The 7,917-nt window shown below is 42.9% G+C and overlaps 1 non-coding gene across 1 annotated transcript; it reads left to right on the top strand.

Moving 5' to 3' along the window:
• Positions 1-633: 633 nt before the first annotated feature.
• On the top strand, positions 634-740 carry LOC133291598 (small nucleolar RNA R71). Its single transcript, XR_009748818.1, has one exon. It is a non-coding gene; the product is annotated as a small nucleolar RNA R71 (small nucleolar RNA).
• Positions 741-7,917: the final 7,177 nt, after the last annotated feature.

Genomic DNA, 7,917 nt, shown 5'->3' with positions numbered 1-7,917 from the left:
CTTGTCTCATTCATAAAGGGATCAGTAGTTTGCATGTGATCATTTGCGGTCTTAGAAAGCTGTATCATAGCTTTCTCCAACTCTGATGGCTCTTTATGTGGAGGAGGAGGAGGTTGCAGGTAATTGTTGGATTTATAATCCAAGCCTCCCCCTTGATTTCTCCTCTGAGAGTTGCTCCCTTGGCTGCCATTCTGATTCCTCTGGTAACTTTGGGTATTCTGTGGTGGCCTTGGATCATACCACACTCCATTGACCTGGAATGGTTCAGCTCCATTGAGCGTAGGGCACTCATTAGTATCATGCGGCTCCTTGCAGTCACAGTTAAATACATTAGCTTTAGATGTTGAGATCTGCATTTTGTCCAGCTTGGCGTTCAGACTAGCTAGCTGCTGAGAGATTACTTTTTGCTCAGCCAGTGATGCATCATTGTTCCCCAATTGTAAGATTCCTTTCTTGGGCTGAACAGGTTGGGCAGTCATAGATGCATTTTCATTCCTTGCCTTATAATCAATTAGCTTCAAGGTTTCAGCTGCTGTCTTCTTCCCTATGGTTCCACCGGCTGCACCATTGACAACCATTCTGCATTCTGGTATCATCCCATTATAGAAGACTCTGACTTTCTTTCCCTCCGGCAAGTCATATTGTGGGCATTTTCTGATCAACTCCTGGAATCGGGTCCAGGCTGCACATAAGGTCTCTTCTGGTTGTTGAGTAAAATTGGTGATTTCATTCACCAACTTATTGTACTTTTCCATGGAAAAGTGCTCAGCAAAGAATTTGGCTGCTAACTCGTCCCATATGCGGATACTGTTAGGAGCCATTCGTCTAACTATTTGAGAGCTCTCCCGGTTAAAGCAAACGGGAATAATCGGAGTATGATCGCATCATCTGTCACTCAGTTGTGCTTAGTTGTATCACAGATTCTTAAAAATCTGTCTATGAAGTCGTGAAGATCTTCATAGTCTTCCCCACCAAACTGGGTTTTTTCCACCAGCGTGATTAGTGCTGGCTGGATGTCATAGTTATTGGCAACAATTGGTGGCTTGACAATGCTCCAATTTGGCCTTGTGAACTGCGGGGCCAAAATTGATTCCATCAACTCAGCTGCTGGTGGATCTTGAGCTGCCATCTCTGTTTCTACTTCAAACTGTGGAGTAGAAGTTTCTGCTTCAAACTGTGAAGTAGAAGTTTCTGCTTTCCTCTTTTGCTTGGTAAGTTGTCTTAATCTTTTTGCAGTCTTTTCTATCTCTGGATCGTAGATCAAAGTCTCAGGATCAACTGTACCACGCATAAACTAAAGCAAACAGATTAGTAACATAAAATCCAATCAAGAAAATCAAAAGTTATAAATAACTTGGCGTAGAAAATCCCCGGCAATGGCCCCAAAAACTTGTTGTGTAAAATCGGCAAGTGCACCGATCGTACCAAGTAATAAAGGACGAGTAGAGTATCGTCTCCACGAGGATTGAGGCACCTAAGTTTTTATAACTATTCTTCTCTTGTTGGATTAATCAAAATAGGTTGAGAACAATTGTGGTTTATAAAATAAACTAAAACAATTAAAGAAAATGTAAATGATTCCAAAAGCTCTTTTAGAATGCAAGAACAAAAGATTAAAGTTGGATAAAATGTTTGAAAGAATATTGCGGTGAAGAGAAACAAACACCTTTCTGATCCCCATCTTGCAACTTGGATTACGTTTACATTTACCTATTCAATTGATCAAACGATTCATCATCTTTTATATGATTAGTTAAGCCCTAATCCCTTAGTGGCTTTAACCTTATTAACTCTATGAGAATCATAATCCCTTAGAAATCCCTTTTCGAGTTAACCCTTAGAATCAATGAATCTTTAACTTTCGCGGTTCATGTAGCCTATCCCTAGTGCGTACATGAACAATTATCTTATTCTTTGTCAGGAATTAGAATTCCAACATCCCTATTGAAAACCCAACCCTCGCAATCCTACTAGATTGATCAGTTCCAATAGAATTATAGAATGAAGAACATGAAAAGATAAATTCAATTAAAATAGATAAACATAAATTTCAACCAAACTATAAGGGGTTCACATCAAGGGTTGTGACCCTTACCACAATGATTAAACTAGCCAGACATGTTCATGTCTGACAGAATAACGATAAAAGAAAATAACATTTAGAACCTAAAAGAGGAAAGGAAGATGAAGCTCTTCCGTCTTGATGATTGAATCCTTGAATCTCCCAGAAACTTCAAGGAATTCCCACTCTCTTTGTTGTTTTCCTCTTCTTGATTGTCAAAAAGTTCTTCCTTCTTCTCTTTCTGATCCTTTTATTATGTTTTGGGAAACCTACTTTCAAGTGCTCTCCAATTGGGCCTCCTTTTTGGCTAATTCGCATCAGAAAACACTCAAATTTTATCGCCCACGCACTTTGCGCCAGGCTTGGCGCACCGTGCTTGGGAAAACATAAGAGGAGCTGCAAAATGGCGCACCGTGCGCTGCCTCCCGCGTACCGTGCGCATGGTTGGCGCGCCAGGCAGCGCACGGTGCGCCGTTTGGCGCGCCGTGTGCCGCCTCCCTCGCACGGGACGCGGTGAAACAGAAGCAAACCGTCGATTTGGCGCGGTGCATGGTCGAACCGAGAGTTGCTCGGGAATATGTCTTTCAGAGAGAAAGAGTGTAGAGTAGTAATCAGGATTGCCAACAGGAGCAATCTACTCTGACTAAGAGCAACCCTCTTCAACTATACGCAAGCGTACGTGTCAAGCAATATAGGGTATTATAGCCCCAGATTTATCATCCTCAGGGAGCAGTTGTGAAGTAAGAAGCGCTAAAGGAAACTTAATTTGTAAAATGGAGCAATAAAAGAAATCACTATTCTCAGCTAAGCTTCACAAAGAGCAATCTCTGGGCAGCTAGTTAAACAATGTTAACCATTCTGAACCAGATGAGAGCGGTGAATGACTTAGCATGGTCATCGAATAAAATGGCATCAATTGAAGTAACTTTAAGAGCAGTCAACGAAATGAAAGTAAGAGCATCAGCTAGTAAAACACAGTTCAGTTATCGTGAGGAAAAGGTTGTGATAGGAATTGAGTTAAGATTAATTTCAGAAAGAAAAAGATCAAGTAGGTGTTACGGGTTCCATGTTTTCATCCTTTTGGTTAACCCTGCCTGGTAGCATATTTTACAAGTGGATTTTGCTCCTTCCCTTGTTTTGCTATAGGTAAGCAGAGGGTAAGGCCTTACTCTCCACGTTACTCCATAGTACTTGGAGTTATATGCAAGGAAACCATGTTGCCTTCTCAAAAGAGCATGGATTCACATGGCAGTGCTCCCCATTCCAGGTGTTTATCCCTCCTTTCTTCAGGCTAAACTACCCCAGGATTTTGAGAATGCTCCACACGCCTTTGTCAGTGTTTCATCAACCGAGTGGTCCCGGGATGAGGTTGCCAGCCCAAAGGGTTTCACAAATCAATAAATTAAACCAAAGAGCAACTCAAAATTCATTTATAAAATATGTGTTCCTTACAAAGCTATCCTAAGACAAAAGGGATTACTTCTATGGAACCCTCACCTACTTAGAGGAAGTTAGCTCCTAGTGAGCATTTTTACAAAGAAATAAGAAAACAAAGAGACAACCAGTCCTAGGATGGGTGCTGATCCTCCTCTTTATGAGGATTGCTTGTTCCTTTTATAGGGTTCTTCATTTGATCTCCATTGTTCCTTTCATCAAGGGTCGTGCTTTGTCTAAATCCTCTCCAATGGTAGCTTTGCTTCTTGCCAGCTTGGCCTTAAATGGAAGTGGTCCCCCTTGCTTTTGGCTCCCTTTGTGAGTAGGAGTATCGGATTCAGGGTGGCACCTCCACTCCTTCTGCTGTAGCTGACGTGGCGGCTCCCCATTGCTCAGCTTCTTTGCTTTCGTACTATAGCAGAGGCAGCACCTTCACCTTCTCTGCTGTAGCTTCTTTGCTTTCTTTGCTTTCGTACTGTAGCAGAGGCAGCACCTTCACCTTCTCTGCTGTAGCTGACGTGGCAGCTCCCCATTGCTTCTTTTGACTGCTGTTGTACTATAGCAGACTTCTTTTTCCTTTCTGCGCAACACTCCTTCTTCTCTCTTCATTTTGTGGTTCCTTTTGATGGGCCTTAGGTGTCCTGAACAAAGCAAACTAACCCAATAGTCATATGTGAAAAAGATAATGTTAAATTTGCTTCAGGTCTACCTTAATTCCCACTTTCGGCATTGCTCTGGTCCACTATTCAAAACAGTTGCTCTATATGAAAAGAAGAAGGTTAAAGGGCGTGATTTATAACCAAAACATGGGTTTTGTGGAACAATTTGCACTTAATGGGCCTCAACTCTTGAGGACTATCAACACCCCAAAACTAGATATTACTCGTCCCGAGTAATCCTTCACAACCAACAGTCTTCTTGTGACAGGCTAATGCTCCTTGAGATTATTGATAAAGAGTTAACTTAATTCCTTCCATCGCTTCATTAGAGCACTCATCTGACTTGTGAGTTTCACCAGCTTCATTGTGTGTGTGAACTCTTCCACTCTTTTAGTCAGTTTCCCACAGAGTTGCTTCCGGATTGATCTTTTTGGCTTGATTTTTTTTCTCTTACTTTCTAGCTCCTTTCTCTATTTCTTTCTTTTCAGGTCTTTTAACTGGAAGTCAATTACCCTTTTCTTTGCATAGGGCTGACCTTCAACAGTATGCTCTTTGAGCGGCTCTTGCTCTTACCTTGATGACTTGAGCTCTTTGAGCGAAATTTTTGGAGCAGAGGAGCTGACCTTTTTTTTTTTTTTTTTTTTTTTTTTTTTTAACCAGGAGCAGAGCAATTTACTTAAACAGCCTGAAGTTCTTTCCTTGGTAACTCAAATAGTCCACTGAATAACAGAGTGTCCGATTTTTGGAGTGCTGCTTTTTGTGCATGGTGTTGCTCCAAATCAGAGTGATGCCCTATGTTGCTTTGTTAGAAACTGTAAACTCTTTAGGGCATCTCAAGGAGCAGAATCCTGGGCAAAAAGAATCATTGAGTAGATCAGGACACTTAGGACGGTAAACTTAGCAAAAATTAAAAACAATATATTTTTTTTAAAAAATAAAATAAAACAGGGTGGCGAATCCCTGGTACACCACAGAAGTCATTTATCTAAGAGCAAAGTCAGTAACATTTCACCACAAAACTTTCAAGCATTCATTCCAACAGATTTAAACAAGTTAAAAAGGATAGGGAACGAATGAACCTGGGGTCACCGTAGCGACCCTTAATGCTCTCCAGTTTCTTGTCTTGCTCCGCTAAACGAAGCATTTGTTATTGCTTCTGGAGGGAAGACATTTGGAAACGGTGGATATGGAGTTTGTCCCTTGAATTTTTCTCCCCAGTTACTGGCGAAGATTTGATCCCGAGCTCGGTAGTACAATCGAAGTTGAATTTCCTCCTCTTTGCTTTTCATCAATTCATCTTTCAAGAGCCCGATCTCCTCCTTCCAGTCCTTCCTGCTTTTTTCGTGGGCTTGCTCCCTCTCTTCCATTCTCTTGTTCATCATCTCTACTGCTTTCACCAGGTCTTTTACCGTGTTTTGCAAGGTTGAGGATCCCTCTCCTTCCTCAATCCTTTTTTTCTGCGGCAGTGGTCCAGCATTTTTTATCTGGTCAAGTTCATTCTGCAGGGCCACCTTTTCTTTGTTGATGAGCAAGCTGGCTTCTTTCAGAGATTGCAGCTCCCTTCCAACTGTGTCTTCTAAGGCTTGCACTTGAGTGGCTAGAAGGTCTGCTCCGAGACCAAACATAGTTTGACATTGAGTCATGTCAGTTGTCTCGACTAGGAACTGCCTTCGTCCACCCCTTGCAGGAGCTCTCTTAAAGGGAAGTTTTTCCCTTCTTGGAGTTTTCTGAGGTTCTTCCTTCACATTCCCCGAAACTTCAGCTTCCTCTTCTTCCTCCTTTCCTTCTTTTTCTTCTTTCTCTTCTTTTTCTTCTTCCTCCTCACTTTCCAATCCTTCATTGTCTCTGATTCTTTTTATCGTGGACTGATCAATGTCCGACCCTTCTGGAATGATTTCATCCGAAATCGGGATGTTGGCCTTTAAACCAGCCCTCTTGCACATTTCAGTGACCAGACAAGGGAAAAAGAAGGGGGAGTTTCTTGGTGCATTTGCCACCAGTTGTTTGTAAACAATCCTCCCAACATCAAACTTCTTAGTTAAGATGCAGAAGACCAGCACTGCTCTTTCCCAGTTCACTCTAGAGTCGTTGCTCACGGGAATCAGACGGGAGTTAATAAAATGCATCCATACCTTTGCTTCGAATTTGAGTTGCTTCCTAGGGATGGATTCCTTAGTTCCCCAGGTTGCTCCCTCTGAGCCTATTTCTTGGAGCACTTCTCCAGTTACGGCCTCATCCCCTCGGCCAGCACAGTATCTATCGAACTCATCTTGTTCGGCAGGAACTGAAGCAGTGTTGTATGCTTCGTTGATTTCTTCAGGGGAGAAGTCTACTTTCACGCCTCTGATGAGGAGTTTTGGAAGATCTTCTTTCTTCATTCCCTCCAAGAATGCAGTCACGAACTCAGTGCGAGCTCTTGAGGGAGGCTCAATGAAGAGTTCCCAATCCAGTTCTGCTATATCCTCGGTCAGCCATCGGTCGAGATCTCCGTGTTTGGAGCTACTGAGGACTATGCCCCGTTCTGGTATGACTGTACGGTCGACTGTGGTTTGCTCAGGTTTGAGCTTTTTCCCTGTTCGGGTCCTCTTCTTGGAGATAGAAGCAACAGGTATAATGGCCTTTGGACGTGTCATGGTGTAATGTTCTGAGTAGGAGGGATGGAGTGGGGAGTAAAGGTTGGATTTTTGTGGGTTGAAGGAGAAAAGATTATGAGAATGAAATAGTAGTTCTGTGTTTATAAAGGAACGAAGGGGAGGATGGGAAGGTTAAAACGCTCTGTATGGTGGTGATCGTGGCTTTGCTGAGTGGCGGATATGGGGTGGAAGAGCGTCTGCTGCACATAAATGCCTGGGGGAAAGCAACTGTCCTCTGCTCTGACGGTTTCTTCTTTTTGAAACTGCTACTCTCGCTTGATTGGAGGGATGTGACAGCACGACGTGGAGCTATTATCCTTCCGTTGCTTCCGCCACTCGGTTTTCTCTCTCTTTTTTCGCATGCGGCCCATTGCAGGCCCTTGGGTGGATCAGCCCAATTAGAACTTGGTTTCTCATTGAGGGATCAAATTCTAAGTGTTGGTTGCTCCTTGCTTTTGGGATCAGGTTGCTCAAGAGCAACCCCAAAACTAGCTTCCTGCAATGGTTAGCACATTAATTTTCTCAAACAAAGACAATAATAATAAAAAGAACGACGTGGAAATAAATCTGGGTTGTCTCCCAGTAGCGCTTCGTTTATAGTCTTAGCTCGACTTGTTGCTCCTTGAGTCAGACTTCAGCTGGGTCATCGAGATGAGAAGTTAGTTTCTCATGCTCCTTGATCCCTCTATTATACTTCTTGAGTCTGTGTCCATTTACCCTGAGCGTTGCTCCAGATGTTTCATGAGCAATGGCAAATGCTCCATTGGGAAGTGCTTCAATGATTGCATAAGGTCCCTCCCATCTTGATAGCTTTTTATCGTGCCACTTTTTCATCTGCTCTTTGTAGAGGTTGGCGTTTTCATATGCCTTGCTCCGGAATTCTTCCAGTTCAACCAACTGGAGCAACCTCTTTTCCCCAGCCATTCTGGAATCCATGTTTAGCAATGTGATGGCCCAGAATGCTTTGTGTTGAAGTTCCAGAGGCAAGTGACACGCTTTTCCAAACACCAACTTATAGGGGGAGCAGCCAATGGGCGTTCGATAAGCTGTTCGATACGCCCATAGGGAATCATCCAATTTGTTGGACCAATCTTTTCTATCTGGGTTTACGACCTTTTCCAGGATTTTT

Source organism: Gastrolobium bilobum, unplaced genomic scaffold, assembly GCF_033153095.1.
Source record: "Gastrolobium bilobum isolate Gb01-03AN ecotype WA unplaced genomic scaffold, APGP_CSIRO_Gbil_v1 utg358586, whole genome shotgun sequence".
Taxonomy (NCBI): Eukaryota; Viridiplantae; Streptophyta; class Magnoliopsida; order Fabales; family Fabaceae; genus Gastrolobium; species Gastrolobium bilobum.
Note: the sequence above shows the minus strand (reverse complement) of the source record. Positions and strands in the feature narration are given on the sequence as shown.